At 37.3% G+C, this 21,544-nt stretch overlaps 1 long non-coding RNA gene across 2 annotated transcripts in view; it reads right to left on the bottom strand.

Annotated features, from left to right (window-relative positions):
* Nucleotides 1–21,544, bottom strand: part of LOC135185202 (uncharacterized) — a 201,412-nt gene that overhangs the window by 30,245 nt on the left and 149,623 nt on the right. The gene's annotated exons all lie outside the window — the stretch shown is intronic.

Genomic DNA, 21,544 nt, shown 5'->3' with positions numbered 1-21,544 from the left:
CACTTCCCCGTAACACAACAGCACACCTGTGCAGCTGATGCTGATGAGGAGCCTTCTCTCCTTCAAAATCCCTGTAGCAGCACAGGCCGAGGGTACAAGTAATCAGCCCAAGTAGGTGTAGAAGTTACATTAAAACTAAAAAAACAGCCCTCATCATTATCTCAATTCCACTTGCTTTGTAATGTCCCCTCCTAAAACAAGAATTAGTGAATCAAGAACTCCAACCGTTCTGTCTAATTGAATTTTGAGGAAAGTAAGCTTACAAAGTCTTAGAAAGTTAATTAATGTAATTAATAAGGATAACACAGACAGCTCGAATAATAAGCACTTGTAAGGTAAGTACTCCAATTAAATAAAGGTACAGATTCATGTTAGTAACTCACTGACTCAACCAGTGTCAAAAAGTAAAATAAAAATACACAACAGTGCTATACCCAAATTCTTCATTACTCCAATTTCTTTATTGCTCCACTTAGAAGATGCATCTCTTAAAGCTCCTAGGGACAAAATGTGTTTTTTTGAGCATCCAGGTAATTTTTAACATGCACTAAGGTAGAAATAATTATGTTTACTCTAGCTAATATTAATTTTGTAAGAATTTTTTTAATAAAACAAATTAATTACTGAAATGTCAACATTTCTCTATATGCTTTTGGTATTCTAAATCAAACTATATTGCAGCAAGAGAGATGAATAATGTTTTTTTATTAATTATTCTCCAGAGAGATGATAAAACAGCAAGTAAAACAAAGGAAGTGAACTAGTAGCCTGTCAAAAGATTTCATGAATAATAAACAGAGACAAGATAACTAGAAACTAACAGTTAATCAACTCAGCTCTTGGCCAACAAAAGGTGAATTGGACAGGAGCAAGCCACAATATTTGTTCTGGGATTCTGTAAGAGGCATCATTAATCTAAGATAAAAATTATCTAATTCAATATCAAAGCATTTATAGACTGGAAAGATACCTTGTGAACTGCATTGCACTTTGTTTCTGTGGGTTTTGAAATCAAAAGAAATTCAGAATAATGATTTTTCAGGCAATTTTCTAGAGATGAAGTAAAAAATATTACTAGAAGATATAAGAAACTAAAAAAAAGGTGCTTAACAGAGGAGCATCCTGTTGTCATCAGGTCGTTTTGCTAGCTCTAGGCATGATAACTGATATTTTTGTTTAATTAGATTGAATTAGATAACATTATGGGCAAGAGGACATGCATAACAAGGATATCAGAACACAGACAAGGTTGCAGTCACGGAATACATAGCTTTTCTCAGAAAGAGAGAAACTGTGGGTGAGACTCATTTAAGAGTCTGAGATCCTGACCAAGTCTCACCAAAATCAATTCAAAGTCTCACAACTTACTTTTGTGAACTCAGTCAAAACAAACTCTGATCTAGTTAAAAGAGCATTTTTTAAAGTACGTATTTGAGTTAAGCTGGCATAGGAGAAAAAAAATCATATCACATCAGGAAGAAAAGAAGACTGCCTGAAGCATGTAGCACTTCACATCTGCTTGGGTTACCACCCTGTGACTGATGATGCACACTGGGCTGTAGGCAACAAACTGAATTTTGTCAAACGAAATGAGCCAACAGGAGAATTTGAGGAAAGACCTTTAGAACCAAGAGCATGAAGTATTATCTTCAGAGATAAATCTCTATTGTTATGTAAGCAAAATAAAGACAGCAAAAAATGTTAACAGAAATCTTAATCTTACTGGAGCAAAATAGCCAACCTTGCCACATCACACTACTCTTGATTTGGTTTGAGAATGTGCTTCTGAAGCAAGAACTCCTGATAATTGAAACCTGGCATACTTTTATGTGCATTGCAGAATGCTCTCAGAGCCTACAAACTGGATTTATTTTGCAGAAGATGAAATTGGAAGACAAGCCTCAAGGAACACACAGCCCACCTAGCACACATCCAGTTCACAGCACAGATGAGAGCTAGGTCAAGGTAAGATCCCCAGACACTTGCGATGTCCTCAGCACATACCACTCAACAACAACTGTTTTGCTTTCTAAATCAAATTATATCAACTCATGCTACTTGTTACTTTAACCACAGCCTACATATATCATGCATATGCATATGAATTTGGCCTGCAGAATCTTCCCAACAGTCTTAGAGTGCATCAGACTCAGACCTAGCAGGATGAAGAAGTGAGATAGCTGTTGTAGCCGAAGTTAAAAAATCCAAACAAAAAGCCTTTGAACTGAGTTTACCCTGAGTTTAGCAGATAGAAGTAGAAATGCAGCAGAGCAATTATGGAAATAGCTTCAAAGCAAACCTGAAAACTGCACATTAGCCCCTTGCATTTCTTCCTTCAGAAGAGTTCAATCATGGTAGACACCTACACTACTACAGCAGAGAGCTGTTTGGAGACAAGGATATGGAGCAGCACAACTAAGTTACAATACCTACACTTCACATCTGTCCAAAAACTGAAATAGTATTTAAAGCAATTTGTGTGTCCCTGGCTACTGACTCAAAAAAAAAAAAAAAATTCAAGTTCCTATCCCACAGGATGTGCACACACTAGAACTGTTTTTAAATTCCTTAGGTTTTTGTATGAGGTTTAAAAGAAAAGACAATAACAAACACAACCTAAAGCTAAGCCTAGCATTAACTGCAATATTAATATGTAAACTTTCCATCCAAAACAATCAGAAGATTTTAACTGCATCTAATACCTGAGAAAATTAAACACATGTATGCCAGCTAGTCTTTGCTCCCATTCTCTTTCCCTGTTTAGGAAGTGGGAAGTTAATTCTTTAACACTTGGTTATGGCTGATTTACAGCTAAAAGCTATTTCCCTTGGCCTAAACTAAATGGTGTTTACTTGAGAAAGTCAATAAAGTATACCCAGGGAAAACTGAAGTATGAGTGAGCTTTCTCAGAGTGGAAAAGAGCCAGATATCATTGACAGTAATTTGCCTCCTTATTGACTGTTTCAACCCAAAGGTCAAGGGATAAATGAACCATGAAACACTTAACTATGGTGTTTCTTGGAAACTCTGATATTTCCCAGATTTAGTGTTGCATTAGTCCAGTGGAGTCAACAGTTCAACATTAAGTGAAAGAGAAAATAACTTATTTGTTTTAAGGCCAGGGGAAAGATTTCAGTTTTGCATTTTGTTTGGTATTTAATTCCTACAATAAACAAAAGCACACAAGGTAACACTTTTTTAAGCCATACTTGCCTATAAGCACCACAAATTAACTCAAAATGGATGCCAGCATCACTGAGTTTCAACACCTTTTTTTTCCCATGTAGGCTTACTTTTCAATTTTGTTGTGCTATTCAACATACTCAAGTTTAGAGACTGCAGACACCTTTATACCACATTAGAGAACTCCAAATTCAATGGAAGTCTCAGAAATGTAATATCACTTCAATTCATTCTTTAATAAAGTTGTCCTTTAATGTATTGTCATCTCAGTAGCTCTGATCCTTGGAGATAAAGTTCCCCATTGCTCAGAACTCTTACCACAGTTTGTAAATTCTCCTTGCCCTGACTAGGTATCAGAGCAAGAGACTTCAAATAAAATCAGAAGAGGTGGAGGAAGTGGTGTAAATTATTTCAAGATTACTCCCCTGCAGCTAGCCACGGGCATTTCAAAGGGCATCTGATGAGAAGTGTTCAAATACAGCAAATCCCTAGTATATTGCACATCTTGGGGAATTAAAAAAAATATAAAAATAGCTGGACTATGAACAGCTTGAGCCTATTATAGATTATCCAGTGCCCTTGGACCATTTTTATACCTCAAATTAATCTGCAATCTCACCATTCTTTAAAGAAAGGTAAAGCAGATCATGTTTCACAATACCACATTGTGTTTCCTTTTGAAGATGGTTGGATACTCCATAACAGTGTTTAGAAACAATAATGCAACATCTATAAATTTTGCTGTATGCCAGCTTGCCTAAAAATAAGTTGGTGAGATGGGGTTCCAACTCTGGTAGTCCATCAGGCTCATTGTTCAACCCCCAGCAGCCCTAGAGCATGTAACTGAAGTTTCCTTGGGCTTCTCCACAAGAGTGTATTTTGCAGATACCCATTCTCTGAACAGCTTCTCAATCAGGACTCCCTATTTCCATCTTGGGAGAGCAGGGGCTTCAGAGGGTTTTTAGGTATCAGTCTTCTCCAAAATCAAACACACACATTTAACCATTTGGGCTCCACACTGCATTCTGCCTTAGCTATTCGTCTCCAAAAATTATGAAGTCACAGGAGAAAGAGAGAGCCCTCTGATACAACTTAAACTTACAGAATAGCATTGCTATCTAGATTTCACATTACTGGACAAAAAGGCAGATACGTTTTTGTGATTAATTAAAATACTCTGCTCTTCTGAAAAATGCCAGATCAGTTCAGAAAGAAAATTTGAATTGCAAACTGATAGCATTTAGCAATATTTTTCACACTAGAGAAGGTGCTCAGATCTATTAACCTAGAGGTGACAGGAGTCACCTTGCAGCATATTGTAGGCATGATGCAACAGTGACTATTGTCTTATCACTGGGATATCATAATGATAAATTTCTGAAGGGTGCTTGAGTTGCTTCTGTCCTTCAACACATTTGCTGGGAAAGACTCTAAAGATTTGCAGTTAATCTATGCCAAAGGCATTATGAAACCTGTACGCAGCTCTTCAGGGATCAGCATTGAGATAACGCTCTTAAGCTGGTTTGTATTTCTAGTCTATTTAATGTCCTCATACTCTCTATAGAAACAATTTAGCTGATGGAATCAATGAAAAGAGGTACAAAATTGCTGATGACACAATGCTAAGCAGCAGTTCAAATAATTTAAGATGACACAGGAAGGATTATGAGAGACTTAGCCACTGAAAATTACCAAGTGTTTGTTGGCATTCAGTGTAGATGGCTACAAAATTAGCTGAGGCATTTAAAATAGCAGTTGAAGGACACATACTTTGGACAGTGTCCAGTTAAAAAGAAAGCTAACTTTTCCTAGTAATTGTTTGTTGCTGAGGAACCATATGAACTAGTACTCCTTTTCAGTATGAAAGCAGTTTAAATTTAATGAGGAATGTGATTTTTAATGGTTTATGACTTTATTCAATATTATGATACAACATTAAGAATGAAAAAAATACTTTAACAGGCTGCCCAGGGGGGTTGTGGAGTCTCCCTCTGGAGATACTCAAAACCTGCCTGGGCACTTTCCTGTGTGATCTGGTATAGGCTATGCTGGATTACGAGTATATGTCCTTTTTAGCTGTCTGGTTTCTAAGGATCATATGTTCTACAAAAACACAAACACCATGAATTCCCACAAATTTCTCTGTTTCATAGAATAGCTATGATGAAGTTAAAAATCAACATTAGAGTCAAGAATACTTTTAGGGTTGATGAATATGAGCATCCCTCAGGTGTCCAAGTGGCAGTTTTTAGCTCAGGAACTCATCTTACATGCTCTTTACCTGCTCATAATTTGACAGTAAAAGCTGGCAGAGAAGCACATTCCCTATCCTGAAAGAACCTGTGCTTTCTGAGGAGTGCCCACAGAAATGCTGTGGTGCACTTCCACGTACCCTTTTCTGTCCCTGCACAGGGGTTAAGCCAGCCCATTTCATGTGGCAGACACGTGATTTTCTTTCTTCCAAATTTACATAAAATAGCATCAAGTTATCTGCAAGAAGTGAGTGCAGATGGAAAATTCAGTGCTTTTAATGGTCCAACACTTTAAGTTGAAGCACTTATGGTTCTTTTCATGACACAGTATAATGTACCGTGTGTCTTACTTGGGTAACAGTTATCAGTTTGTGAACACATGCATTCCTTACTCAGATTTCCTTAGGGTTAAATCAAGCCCAGCAGTAAACATTTCCAGTGTGGCAATCATCTCTGAAAGAGAGATGTGATATGAGGGGGGGAAAAAAGACCTCTCTGATTCCCTTCCTCTATAACTTTTGTTGGCCTAAACATTGAAAACAGCATCATGGCAGAAAACATCTGCTAGGTTATATGCCTCAATGCCAGCAAGGTTTAATGCAACCTGAAACATGATGTTACAGCTAGAAATCATCAAAACATAGAATAAAATACACTGGTACAAAGTGCACTTTTGAATTAAAAAGAACAGTTCCTGAGGACAAGAACAGAAGCACAGCCAAGTTTTCAATTTGTATAAGAAGCTAAAAGACTAAGTAGAGAACAAAAGAGCAATAACAATATGAGATTGCCATCTGGCCCTCCTTATTTATAAATTAAGAGGCATAACAGTACTGACAGCCAAGAAGGAGCAACAGATGATAGACTGCTGCTTTGAATACCCATTCAGCCTCTGTTTGATTCCCAAACTATGCCAACTAAGAGAGGCTACAGGCTGCAAACTCTAGGCTCTTGCTGATGTTTTTTTACCGGTGTGATTCTTCTTAATTTTCCTGTGTTCCTTTTTTCTTCTTACCTTTTTTCTAGTAGATCTGCCTACCAAAATACCAGTTTTGAAACAGTGAGAAACCTTCCCCTAGAAAGGCAGCTAAAAAGCAACTTGTCAACTACATAGAAAGCTTTAGGAATTACCCTGGTGTCAGGTTTGCTGATTGATGTACTTTCTGTATCTCTAGTAGAAAGACTGTAAGCGAATATTTGCATCAGACAAAAGCTACATTTCTGCTTCTAATTCTCTTACTCAGATGTGCATATGCTGAGCAAATGATTTAAAAAAAGCATTGCTGTAGAAGCCTATATAAACTATTCTACTAATATATCTGCAGTGTGCTTTGAATGAAACATCCCTCTAAATAAAGACACACCTGGAACAGTAATACTGTGGGTAAATGTGTGTTCCCCTCTTCCCCAGTAACACTCCATGGGAAGTTTAATCAAATTTCTTTGAGACAGAAAGTGGAACAATACAGGACTACACTCATAGGCATACTGTTGGGCTTATAGTTGAGGTAGCCCACTTCCACCTACTGCAAGCTCCTGGGAAAAGACCAAAGGACTGCAGTAAGACTTCCATTAAGACTGATTTGTGTTACTATTGAAATAATCAACTTACTGTTATTAGGAAACAGGGAAAAGAATTTTTTCTTTTTTTTGACTTTTTACTTTTAAAGATGCACAATAAAAAACTTCCTTCCCCATGTGAATTGGCTACTACAATCCAACCATGTTTTTTATATGCACCTTGAGGCACTCCTACTGCCTCTCCCTTTGATATTAGGCTTGGCTCTACAACAAAATTCATTCGCCTGCTTCAGCCATACAATATTTTTCGTCATACACTATTCTTCCATAGCCTTGCAGCAAAATAAATTAACATTCCAGAAGCCCCATGTGTACATCAGAGGCAGCACAGTCTCTTTAGCATTCTACTTAAATCTGCATGAAAGCGCTTACTCACTTTCACCCATATCTCTTTCCCAACCTTTGCTCCTTTCTTTTCTTGTTTATATCCAGTGGCATTCAAGTGAAACATTTCTTTCAGTCTCCCATCTGAACAGGTTGCTGACAGTCTTCTCCCAGCACTTTCTCTTCTCAGCCTTTATTTGTGATCTATTTGATCACAAGTGTTTAAGCATCTTTTGCTGCTCATATAATTTAGAGAGCCTTGCCAAAGCAGATGCGATCCTTATACTGCAACCACAAATGAAGATTTCTGTGGACATCTGTTTTGTTTCATGCATCTTCTGTATTTGCAAATGGAAGCACCAGGATGCAATTTATTTTTTCCATCTTTTAGTCTGCATGTTAAGGCAGTCTGCACTATCTTAACTTCCAGACCAAAGAAAAAAAAAAAAAAGTATCTAGTAGGACTAACAACATTCAGTCTACTTAGAAAATACTCCAATTTCTCCATTCTTGCAATAGAAGAGGAATAAGTACAGGAAAATGAAAATGTTGCTACTGTTATTCTTACAGTTCAAACAGTCTCAAACAAAAAAAAACCCTCCAAACATTGCCATCAAAGATGACAGCTTTTTGAAACACAAATGACCTTAGCATGTTAATTGTAAAAGGAGATGTTTCCCAAACGAGGAAAACTACTTTTTCCTAGTAAAAATACAGTATGACTGGGGGGTTGGGGACTTTAATGAAAATACATTGACTCTATTCTAGCTCCCTTTTAAATTTCTTTCAATGAGTTGTATGCATGTATTTTTGGAACACATTGCAATAATGTTGTATGGAAACAAGTAGAAAAGTAGATTTGCATTTTTCAATCACATAAACTCAGATAGTCCAAGCCAGATAATTTCGCTCCCTACTGCCTCTACTTGAGAAGTATTAGGTATCAGGTAAATATAGCTCTTTTTGCAAGCAATCGCTAAGGAGTCTCAGGTGCACCTCTCTCCTCCACACACCACCAATCCACAACTTCTCCCTTTCCCTAAATCAATTAATTTTATGCAAATGTTGTTCCTGGCTCCTATTTATGACTTGATGAAGCTGGCTTTCTAATCAGGAAGGGCAAACTTAAAAGTCAAGTGCAATCAGGGATTATTAGGCAAGAAGTGATTACGATAAGTATTTAAAGATAACAATTAATGTCATACTAATATAAAAAGCAAATACCCTGTAAACGTAAAACAATTTAATTTCACTATCTTTGTTTTGATTTACCACCAAAAAAAAAATCTAAAAATGGGTTGACATACTCTTATTTTATCCTAATCTTAGGATAAGAAATGTTCGGGGGGGGAGATTTAAGTACAAAAGACTTTCATGAAATCTGATACCGCAACTTATTTTAACAACTTGCACAGAGAGCAAAGAGTGGACAGAACTAGAAACTTAAATCTCCTGTAGTTTGCCACATTTCAGATCAAGTACTTCAGCTCATGCAAAGTGAAGATTTCTTGATATACACACAGACACAGAGATTTACTCTCTCTTTACAGAGAGAGTGATTTGCCATTGGAATGGGCTGCCCAGGGAGGTGGTGGAGTCGCCATCCCTGGTGGTGATCAAGACTGGATGGGGCACTTAGTGCCATGGTCTAGTTGACTGGATAGGGCTGGATGCTAGTTTGGACTGGATGATCTTGGAGGTCTCTTCCAACCTGGTTGATTCTATGATTCTATGACACTACCTCAGTTCTGTCAATACTGTTTGTCAGCTCTGCAACATGACACATACAGAAGATGGTAGTAAATGATATTCTAAAGATCAAGAAGAAAAGCTTTGATTTTATACATGTAAGAAATTCAGATAAAGACTTATTTAGACAAGCCCACCAAAAAAAATATTATTTATAACATGTTCTGAAGCATATCTCCATTACATGTGGGAATGGAACAACAAAGAGATACAATTTCTTCTTCAGTACCAAAATTTTCACATTTCATTCAAATTGGCTGATTGTTTTTCTAATATGAACAAGAAGTTTTGGGTTATGATAATGCGGGAATTGTGCTTTTGGTATCTTTAGCCCTCTTTCAATAGAGACTGGACACTGATTACAGTGTGTTTCAAGGAGCTTTCAGGAACCTTATAGAAAGCAATGAAGTTAAATTACTATGAGAATGTGATTATAATTCTCCTTTGACACAGAGAATTCCACCAAAATGGAACCACTCTGCAGAACTTCACCTCCAAAACTCCAATCACCTCATATAAAAACATTTCAATGAAGAAAGAGAATTTCACTAAGAAAATTGGATATTATTACTTAGGAACTGCTTAAAGCCTCTGTTTGAAAATGAGCTACACCACTAGGATGTCAATAAAAGTAAAAGATAAGGAAAGTTTGCCTGTTGCAGGGCTTTGGGAAGTACATTGCTTTCAGACAAATTGTGTTAAATTGTGTGACAGAGTTCAATTCCCATCTTCTCCCTAGGTGCTGACTGCATATGAACTTGTGACAAACAAGTTGATGAAATGACAACTTTTCAGAGTATTTAAAGAATGTATGTCCTTCCAGCTCTTCCAGTATTCAATTTAGTACTTCTACGGCCCCAAAGCACCTAAATTGCCGAGACACTGTATTGTGGCAGGTGACAGGAGCGGATCACTTATGTGCTGCACAAACAATGCAGACGATCTTACAAATACAGACAGAACAGTCTGTGAAGATACATCCTTAGAGCATACTAAAATGAATCTCTGGTGTTCTTATTCCTCTCCTCTTATAAAGACTAGCAGCAAGGTGACATGCATTGACACCATCTGCTGCCTGCCATGGTACTGCTGGCCACATCTTGGCACCTTCAATTCCAACTTAACACCTTTATATCACCAAGGCTCTTGCTGCTCCCAGTGCCCCTTGGAGATCAGAGGGCAGCTCTGCAACACGGGAACAGAAGGGCACCTGCTCACAAGGAGATGTTCCTGACTGAGAAGAGAGTAAGCAGCAGAATCTTTCTTAGAGGCATGAAGACTAAAGTTAATACGTGTTTGTGAATCCAAGTGCTCAGACATAGTTACCTCCATGCTCTACCATCTGGAACTGGGATGTTAGATTATTCTGTATTTCTGCATTTATTTCTGATATATTTCCATTAAGTATACTTTTCATATCACCACTGCCCCTTCTGCCAAGATCCCATGATACAACTAATTAGAATCTGGTTTTAGAATGAGTTATTATTCCAAGTGGTAACATGCAGTAAAGAACATAAAGATACCAAAGATTTGCCAGCACATTCACTGTTCCACATCTTAGCAGCAATACTTATTTGCAACTCAAACAATATAGACTCTAAAAAAATGTCAAAGTCTAAACTTTGTTCTTGGAGCAAACAAAATAAAATGAAATTATTTGTTGAATATCTTCCTTGCATACATAATAATTGAATCTAAAGTTCAAAGAACCTTATACCTTAGAGTGATAAGTATCTGCCATGAGTTCCCAAAACTTAAGACTGAACCTAGTACCTTTGAAAATTAGTTTTAAATTGTCTTGAAAAGTTTCAGATACTGATGGTAAAATATTTTATCTAGAAAAAAATATGAACAAATGAGAGGAAAGACACTGACCATTACTCCTAGCAAAGTTCTGCTTTACTTTTGCTATACCTGTATTATAGTAGACAGATAATTAAGCAACCAATGTCATCTGAAAACAGTGCTAAAAGCTTACATTACTGTATAATTTTGAAACTCAGTAATTGCATTTGTTCTGGGCCCTTTGGGGAATCATCATATGAAGTTCATCCTCCCCATTTCAATTACAGATATAACACAAGGAAATTAAGCCAAGTCAATATTCTCAGAAGTCAATTTCTTATATGCCAATGTCTGTTTGCATTTTTCAAATAATAATCTATGAACACATGGGCTTTGGGTTTGTTGGTTGGGTTTTTTAATCTAGTCTTTTGCCACACAAATTTACATGGATTAATATTTATTTTAAAGACTCTTTCACTCTGGTCTCATTCCATGTTTGCCTCATTTTGCAAATCTTTCTCTTTCCTATTCATTTCGGTGCTTCTGCCATATATCTCTTTCCTTTAAGCACTGAGACAGCTTGCAAACTGAGAAATATAAATGATCTTAGTGCCGTCACATTTTATGCCACTGCTGTATATTGATATCTACAATCCTACCTTACAGTCTGATTTCTTTTATATATGACATAAGACAACATGAACTCAGGGCAATTGCCATGTCTCCATGGCAAAACCAGAGATTCAAAGATTTCATTATGCCAAAATTCTCCATATAAGCCACACTTAAAGACTTGTGTGACTGAGAGCCCCAAGTACAAGTACTTAGCCTCATGGAGTTAAATTTTACCCACTGGAAGGAAACAATGACAATTTCTCTGCATTGCAGCAATGTACTCTGCGCAACTGCCATTGTAGACTTCTGCCTCTGCAAGGGAAGAGCTTCATCGTTTTAGACCTTTTTACCATTTCCCTTTGAAATGTTTATAGACTTTGCCTATAAACACTTTGCAATGCTACCTCTCTTTTGATTTGTTAAGTGTGTGTATAATCACTCCAGATAGTAATTCATCTCTAGTTCACTATCAGCAGCATCATCTACAGTAAAGACATTCATTTTGTTTATATTAACCTTGGCTACCCTCTAATAGATTGTGACCTATAAAACAATAGATTTCATGTCTCCACAGAAGGAATAAATGAACTCCTTGTAAATCATTAATTTGCAGCCCTCCAGTGATCAAGGTTGCCAGACTAACGTAATTTTAGAGCAATTAGGAATGGTTCACTCATTCATTCATAGCAACAACAACAATAACCTGAGCATAGTAAAAACTGATATTAAAATATCAGCTTTCAATTGAAAGAGAGGGATTGTAGATTTCTGTGCTTCGTGTACCATTTCCCAGCAGCTGCAGCATATGAATTAAGTTAAAAGAGTTAATTTTAAACACGATCAGCAAGCTGTGACTGATGCAAGTGACTGGCAGTGAACTGCACCTATAGTTACATCCTATTAATTTTATCCTTTTTTTTCACTTTTTGCATCACTGGCTTGCAGATTCACTTGACATCTTCCACTGCTTCTCCACACAGTGTTGCAGCCAAGCATACTTCATTTATACTCAGAACCTAATGAGAAAAATTACCTAAAAAGTAGATGTGACATTTCTTTTACACATTATCATAACAAGCCAGATGATACATTTGCCTGCTGCTCATGCATGGCAATAGTGAATTAGGATAAGACGCAGATTTGTTAATGAATATTTAATTGTCATGGGACTGAAGGTGTCTACGTTTTTATGCTGTGCCATTTCTAAGGCTGTACCCATTAAATGCTAATAAGTAAGAAAGAAGTCTAGATAGATAGAGCAGGGAAAGTGATGCATGCTTTACATCCTTATTGAATTTCAATATTATTTGAGGCTTGACCCTTTCTCTGTCTGCCTCCATGGCTGAGATACTATTTGTTGCTTAATTTTCAGCCTGACTGTTTCTGAGAACTGTTCAGCAGCTTCTCCCATTTCCTGAGCAGTCACTCAGAGTCATCTACTGTACACTGTCTTTGAGCCATTTTCTATGCATGTGATATTTCTAACATAAAAGATACCTTCTTGAACACTCAAGGTAAACCTATGAGTACTGGGAACATTTGTGACAATTTAATGCCCACTGGAGAAGGATATGTGCCTGATCCCTACTCTGTTGTTTTAGAGAAGGACTAGCTGAGATTAAAAGGAAGCAAGCAGGTTACAAAAGCATTTGGCAACCCATGTGTCTCTCAGCTGCCTGCTTCAAAACTATATAAACAGTACCTCCTATTAATCAAAGCAAGTTTTCACCTCAAATCCTGAAAGAAGAAAAAGGAAACTGTTTTAATCTAAACTTCTTTCATGCTATGTTTCTGAGAAAGTGAGATATGACTGAAGGGAGAACACTTTCCTGACCAGCTGAGCTGCCACAAGGAAGAAGGTGCTCTCAAAATGGCTTTGAATTAATAAATCTATGAATTGAGGGATGATTTTAAGGCTGAAAGTCACCATTGAAACGGTGACTGACTCTAAACCAACAGCACTAGTTCCTCAGATGCTATAAAATCACAGTAGCACTATCTGGCACTAAGTGAGTCCTCATGGAATTGAATCACCTGTATGAAAAATGGAAAACTGCACTCTCCTGTCCACTAGATAAAACCTCAGGTTTCTCATAATAATCTTTAAAAGAATGCATTACATTTTAAATCTCTCATTCCTCAGTTGTCTTGAGAACATTTCTCTCAACTATGAATGTAGTGACATCTTGTAGTTGGCTTATGCTTAAGAGCACCTTTTTCTTCACAAAAATACATGGTGACAAATACACTGGAGAAAACTGATGGCAATCCAGGTTGTGACAGCTGGACTCATTGACAGAAAATGTTCAGAGCATGAGTTTTAAAACATTCTTTTTAATTTTCATTTCAGACAGAACCCTTCCAATAGTATCAAATAGGAATATAACCCTAGAATACCTCACTGTCAGGTAGGAAGTATGACCAGTGTTACAAGCTCTTAGAGTTCATTACAGCAGATTTTCATACGTTTGACTTTTGATAGTGACAGATTAAAGTCACAGTCACGCAAAGGTCTGGTCACAGAATCAGGCATTTCATACTCTTAGGCACAACTATCATGATAGTTTCATAGACTCATAGATTCACAGAATGGTTTGGAGTTTGCAGTATGGTGTCTGTTGTCTTCAAAGGTGACAGAATACATATAAGATATATATTGTGTCTTTTACATATAATGTAAAAAAAAAAAGAGTATACACATGTATCTCACAATATTCTTCAGTTACTTCAGCCATTCTCATGATTGCAGCTGCTGCAGTGCTAGATGAAGCACAATTTCTTCCAGCCATACACTTTAATGTGCTTTTCAACCATGAGTTCATTGCACCCTAGTGGTTTGTATTCTTAAGGTGACAGAGCTCTTCCAGATCAGATAATATCTGAATACAGACCTCATTGAATTAAAATGTTATCTTCTGTTGCTCTGAATATTGCTTTTTTCTAGTCTAGACCCTCAGCTAATATTCACTTTCAGTTGGAGACACTTATTCAGTCTTCAGTTTACATACCTGCCATTCCCTAAACTGTTCTTTCCTTCAACTCAGTAACAAAGATTGCTTCTGACAAATATTCTCAGTGCTTTACAGTGCAAATATAACCTGAAGGTCTGTCTTCTCTCTCAAAGGAAGTCAATGTTACACCAGCATTATATCTGAAGCAGAAGGCAAATTCCCCCCCCAAACATCATTAGTGCTACCAGCAAAGTTCATTCTAATCTTGACCGAAAAATAAAACAGAAATAGCACTTTGTTGGTGTACCAAAGGAGGTACAGAAAGCAAGCTGTCAGAATCACATACTGAGAACAGGCTTTCAAACACTCTCAGGGGAACAATAAAAAACCTGCAAGGTGCTGAACACTTTTGAATATCTGGACCCTAATCACACTTACTGAAGTTTCAAATGGTGCCAATCAGCAAGAAACAACAGGACAGCCAGCACGGTGTAATGGAATCAACTGAGATGCAGCCTGTAAGCTGTCATCTTTGAATAGTACTGGTACTGAACAAAAAGCAGTCCCTTAATTTGAGACACAGATCTGCCTAATTAAAAGGCAATTTAAACCACACAGTTATTTCTTCCCATTTTAAATTAATTTATTTTTGTTAATTTGATGGAAGCGAGAAATTAGGTTTAACATCATATCGTTGTCATAGGCTGCAGGCACAAAAATAAGCACATTAATCTCTTTTGGGCAATTACTGACCTATAAGAGAAGCCTCTGTTTTTATTCCTGAGTGTTACTTGCTACCATTTCTACAGACACAGTAAGAAGTGCCAGTTCAAAACCCTACGTCAGTGCTACCTAAATCTAGGGATACCATTAGAGAGCCTCGTAAGCAAGTAACCATCATTTGTTCTTGCAGATCAGCACCTATACACTTGATAACCTACATGCATAAAAGCACCCCAGCTCTTCCTGATATAAGTAACATAATAGTCAAGAGCAAGAGTCAGTTGAGGCTGAATATCCAGAAAGAAAAGGTGATAGATCACAAGAACATTGGTCCTTTTGATTGAGTTCAATTTATTTTGATATATTTTAATTTGTTTCATTGTTCAAAGAGCAAAAAGCAAAACCTTTGTCTATAATTACCTATATTTATGTATCTTAGCAGAGGTCTTAAAAACATTCTGAAGAGCAGTAAAGTATCAAAGCAGAACATTATCCTCCCATGCAACGAAGAAATGCAAGAAGAAAAATTAAAACGTTTTTTCAACTTTTAAATACCAACAGTATTTTTTTTTTAACTTTTCTACTTTTGCTCATTAAAAAAGACAAATTATTCATGCTCCCCTGTCATACTTCTGCAAATGACCCTTAACAGCTAAATTGGATGACTGGGCTTTCTCTGCCTTGCAGAGTAAATACTCAAGTGGCACAGAATCATGTTTGAACTGTACACTTCATGCTTAAACTCTCCTCGATGGTGGCTAAACAGGAAAAGGAGGAGTTACTTGGTGTGCAAGGGCTTTTGGTAGCTTAGTAGCTGTGTATAAAAAGCCACTCCAGATACTGAAAGTCAGAACTTTTGTTCAGACAGGCACAGCACCTGTGAATGGATGAGGTTTGCAGTCTGTTGCCTATTTGAATAAAGTATGCCTACAGATCCTCCTTTTTCAATTATTAACTTTAAACTGCTACAGGATTGTTGTCTTTATACAATTATATAAATTCCTGATGAAGTATTCAAACACCTGCAATCATCTTTTGTAGAGATCATATCTTAAGTTTTCTTGATACAATGCCTGGCAGACCGCAGCATCTGCCTCAGATGGGCCTTCTAGGCATGACTGCCATGCAAGCACGTTATGCTACCATACACATCTGAATTTCTGCAGGTTCTGGCATCCTCTGATTAAAATAATATTCTATTTTATGGAGTTAAGTTGAAAATCTAGAGTTGATGGCACAAAATCATTATCTTATGTTTTCATTTTGTTCCTGTTCACTTCCATAGTGGTTGGATTACTATGTTATTTATAGCCTTTTCAGACTCTAATTATATTGCAGAAGACATCCTGATATATTTGTGGATGAGTATTTTCTACACAAAATCTCTGTGTTTATTATTACACTAGCAGCTATGCAGTTCCAGAACACAAACCAAGATTAATTAAGTAGGCACAATATTGCTGAAATCTCTTCTGGTTTGCTCTGTCTATCACCACTGACATTTCTACAACCAGCAAAAGAGCTGCTAAAGAAATATGTGACTAATGCTGAAAAAATCCAGTCTAATGAGACCTCCTGGGACACCATCTCTCCTTAGGTGATAAAAGGAGGAACTTTAGTTCCTCTTTGTTCAGATGGGAAGAGTAATAGGCTGCATAAATGTATACAGTATCTAGCTATGCTAATCTGATAGCAGCACAATAGCTTTAAATGCCTTTATTTAACTTCACACTGAAGTGTAAGCCTAGTCCATATAGTTTATAGCAGGGTCTGCATCTATAGAGCACAATTCTGCTGTCAAGAATCTAGAATTTACTAGTAATTCACTTTTATTCTCTATGACCTATGAAGTCGCGGTAAGATCAACAACCTACATGCAACTTGCTAACTGCAGTCAGTGCACACCAATCTGATGATTCCCTGTGTGTTCACAAGAACATAATGGCATCAAAATTTGTAGAGATGGCTCAGAAAAGTGAAGTGCAAATAGCTATGATGAGATCAGATGAATTCTCCATCCTACCTAACTTAAGGCTCACAGTTCCTTTCTGGATTCCTTATATATGAAACAGAAAGAGATAAAACTAAAGTTCCTGCTTTGACCTGTCCTCTGGAAAAGTGTCTCCATTCAATACTGGAGATATGTAGGTCACAATGCTTCTAAATTATGTATTCAGGTTTCCTGCCCATGGTGCCCCATGACATTACTTGGTATCCAATCCTAAGCTTTCTTGTCTCAGGAGGTGAGGGGGTTCTAATCAGCTCTTGCCCTAAGGAGTTAATAGAAAACCCTAAGCTTCAGAAAAATACAATATCTAGTTTCCTTTATGTCTTGATCTACATGATTCACACTTAGTATGATCTTCTGCTGCCCTTCTTGGTTGAAACAACTGCAATATTTGCAGGACTCTTGCCAGACAGGTGTAGGCACTTATCTAAACTGTCACCAAAAGCAATTAAGCTCCAAAAGACAAAGACATCACCAATGGAAATCTAAAGAACTTCTTTATGCATCAAGAAGTCAGCAAAGTTCATCAAAGAATTCAAACAGCAACACATGCTGTATTTCTTTTCCTCTCCTTACTGTACTTGGTTTCTCTTTTGTTTTCCCAAAGGACCAAACATCTTCCATTTTGGCATCTTCAATATTTTTCTACTCTTAATTTGTTTTTTTAAATTAAGTTATTGCTGAGTAGAGAGTCTTCCACTTGAGGCAGTTTTGAGCAAGCTCCAATAACATTTTAGTTTAAAATGGGATAGAAAATAAACTACTCCATACAGGATGCTTCTGTCTGATAATTTGGGAAAAGAATATTTTACTGGACTCTTCTTCATTGGCATATTCTGAATAAGGCTGTAGAAAAAGACTTCCCATTTAATATGGTGTTGCATGGAAAACTGAAAGAATCCTACTGGTTGTGGAAATGTGTTTCAAAACTTCTATCATTTAAACATTAAAGTCCTCAGATGTGAAAATGCTTCGAAACAGAGAAAAAAAATGCATCACATTTCACATACAAAAACCAAACCACAAACCAAAAAAGAGCTTAAGTGGCTTAAGTTGAATATAGGTAGGAAAAGAACAGGTTCCTCAGGGCCATATATTATGGTGAAGGAAATAAAGCTGAACAAGTCAAACAGAATGAGAGATGTCAAGAGGCAAGCTAGAAGCTTTCAAATGCCAGGCTACAGCAAAGAGTGAGTGACAGCCCTTGCAGCTCTAAAAGGGGCCTGACGTGCCTAGAATCAACAAGGATTCTTGGAACAGGAATGAATGTCCTGGATGTCTTTTTTTTCCCCAGCTTTCCTTTCCTGAATTTTAAAGCTATGTTTCTTTCTAAAGACTAGAAGCCTCTAGAATACAAACAGCACAAAATGTAAACAGAAGACAAGAATAAAATGGAAAACAGAGTCATGGAACAATAGGAAGATTAAGTCAGATATTTGTTTTCTCTGAACGAATATTAATGCCAGGTTTGTTTAGCATAATGCATGCTGGGAAAAGATTAAAAACATCACAATATTCTAAACTCAGCCATCCTGAGGACCATTTCAGGATGATAGTGATATTTCTTCCCCCTTTTCTTCAATCACACACAAAAGGGGAAGGGGGGGGGGGGGAAATAGGTGTAATTCAGTTTGCTGCTGCTATTACTATTCTCATCTAGTTCAGACCCGTACCACCATCATTCCATTCACGCCAATGAATTTTGACAGCACTAATATAAAAACTTGCTCCAAGGAAATTACTGCATATTCTTCCTTCTCTGTTGAACTACTGCACCATTTTATGGTGATATTTTTATAAGAGCTTTCTGAAATCAAGTACAAACCTAGTAAAGCTTCTAAGAAGTAGAGTGCAATGCTGACTTAACCTGTTGTGTCCCCCTGCACCAGGATTTAGTGCTGATTCAAATAACTGAGTAAGCACAGAATAAAGGGGAGAAGGGGAGATGGTGGGGAGATGAACACTTCTAACATGAGGTGATCTGCTGCAACCTCTAGGTAAGGGACTAAGCTTGCTGGTTCTCAGCCAGTAGATGACAAGCTGGCTCCACATCAAGGCACAGGTCAGCTGCTTCAACTTAATTTCCTTCTCTACCGAAAAGTCAGGGATTCTTACTCCTAGAGGGTCTCAGTAGTGCCCAGAATTCCCTTTTCTCCACCTTAAAATCTACACTACTGAATAGTCACAACCATTTGAGATTTAGCAGCTTCAGAAGTACTTCTGGATGTTTCCAGGTGTATGCAATCGTTGGCAATTTCTGCAAACAAAAGTTTCTGCTTTCTTGTTCCCTTGTTCTCCTTTTTGTGCCATTCTGTTTTCACTCAGACCTTTCCAAGTAAGGACTGCCAGCCTGCTGGAGTGGGAAGAGCAGCTTTAGAGAGGAAGGTACACTGACCTGTCACTGTAGTAGCTCTCATCACAGGAAGTTAGGAAATCCTAGATCCTACTGTCTTCAACTATCTTATTCATCACAGAATTGTATAGGCTGGGCACTGAGATCATCTAGATAAATCCCCAGATCTTTTTTCATATTTAACTGCTTACTACTGTATTTCATTGACTTCAGGCATTAGGCAGGTACTGCCAACTCCAGCCAATGTGGCAGCCAAGCAAACTGTGACCACTAACAAGATCTGGACTTTTCTTTACCAGTGTACTGTGACTGGAGAACATTCCTTTTATTATATCCACTGCATTCAGCATTAATGCCAAGCAGGAGATCCAGATTGGTAGAAGCTACTTGTATCTTAAGTTCTATTTGTTAAACATAGAATTTTATCCTTCAGAATATCACTTGATTATTGCTACTGGACATCACTATCATAAATGGAGTACATTTGGCACCAGAATGATATATATACAGTTTTCTAAAATGAGGAAATATGTCATTTGGACTCTATCTTCATAGAAAGTAATTTTGTTGACATCAGTTCTATTTCATTGCAGTAAGAGTTAACTTACTCTGACACTTAATACAGATATTTAGGGTCTAATTTTCCACTAAAAGCCAGAGATTTTACATATCTATGCTATATGATATCTGAGAAAGTCAGTGTTTATTATTAATAACTGCAGAGAAATAGCCAAGACTTGAAAATTCCTGCTAGTCCTATCACCCTTGCTGAGCATTCCTGTTGGGTGTTTAATGTAGCGCCAGTGATGAAGAAGTATATCAGTTGAGATGATGCAGTTAAATATGGTTTTCAATTTTACATGTATAAGGAATGTGTTGTTGAATAACAAATAATGCTTCAGGACCAAACTCCAGTTTTTTCTAGTAAAATTTTGAGGATGAAGCTGCAGCTGTGCTCTTCAATTTCGACCTTCAATATGTCTTATGGCAGCATAGCTTGTATGTGTATTCCAGAGTAAGATCAAAAGCTTACTAATACTCCCTCATATGTGATTTCATCACACTGCCTAATCCCTGCTTCCACCAAATTTCCTTCAGTATTGGAGAAGTATAAAAATCAAGTTTTGCTTGCCAGCACATGGTGTTCCTATGCCATCTTAATTATTTGCATTGTCAAAACTGGAATTCATCTGTCTGTGCTACCCAGGGACATAGAGGACCCTTTCTGAAGGTCTCAGAGCCTTGAAGGTCCTGCTACACTGCAGAGATTGGGCTTAGAGTGGGATCAAAGCTATGAAATGTAGGAAGTGCCATGATCCAAACATTGCTTCTGTTTTGAAGCTGGTGCTCAGCATTGCTGTCTTTTCCAACAATCTTCCCCAAGAAATTTAACAAAACTGCTTGGTTTCCCCTCTACCATTGCTTATTTTGTCTTTACACCTGAAAAAAAAACACTCTACTAATTTTTGAGAAATATTCCAAACCTGGAGTTAATGAGATACATTCTCACTGCACCTTGCCAGACAAGATAACTTAAAATGCACTAGAGCTCAGTTTCCAGAAGCAGTCAAACTGTGACAGTGCAGAACTCCACAGGGACTAATATATTAGGCTTCTTAACAGATTGTATTAACCCAAACAAACCACCACGCTTCCAGCATCTCGCTAGCTTCCAATACCCATTTCAAGCTGTTCAGCCTCAGCAGCTGTGATGCAGACATAACCTCAGCGCCAATTCTTAAAATGTAAGCTAATGTAAGTAGTCAGCAGATCTGAACATGATTTAAATTACAGATAAAAGGTAATATTTATCATAAGATTATCATGAAGACAACTTTTCAAAAGATACTCAAACCCCTCAACATCTTTCACGTTAACTTAGCTGGATTTAAAAGCAAACAGCATGTACAAGAGATCGATGCATATACATTAATGTAGTGACCAATGACTGGTGATTAAATCACCAGCAATATGCTGAAACACTCCATTGATTTTTAAATCTAAAGGGTTAATGGTT

The sequence above is a fragment of the Pogoniulus pusillus genome, chromosome 22 (assembly GCF_015220805.1).
Source record: "Pogoniulus pusillus isolate bPogPus1 chromosome 22, bPogPus1.pri, whole genome shotgun sequence".
Lineage (NCBI taxonomy): Eukaryota > Metazoa > Chordata > Aves > Piciformes > Lybiidae > Pogoniulus > Pogoniulus pusillus.
This window is presented reverse-complemented; position numbering and strand designations above follow the sequence as displayed.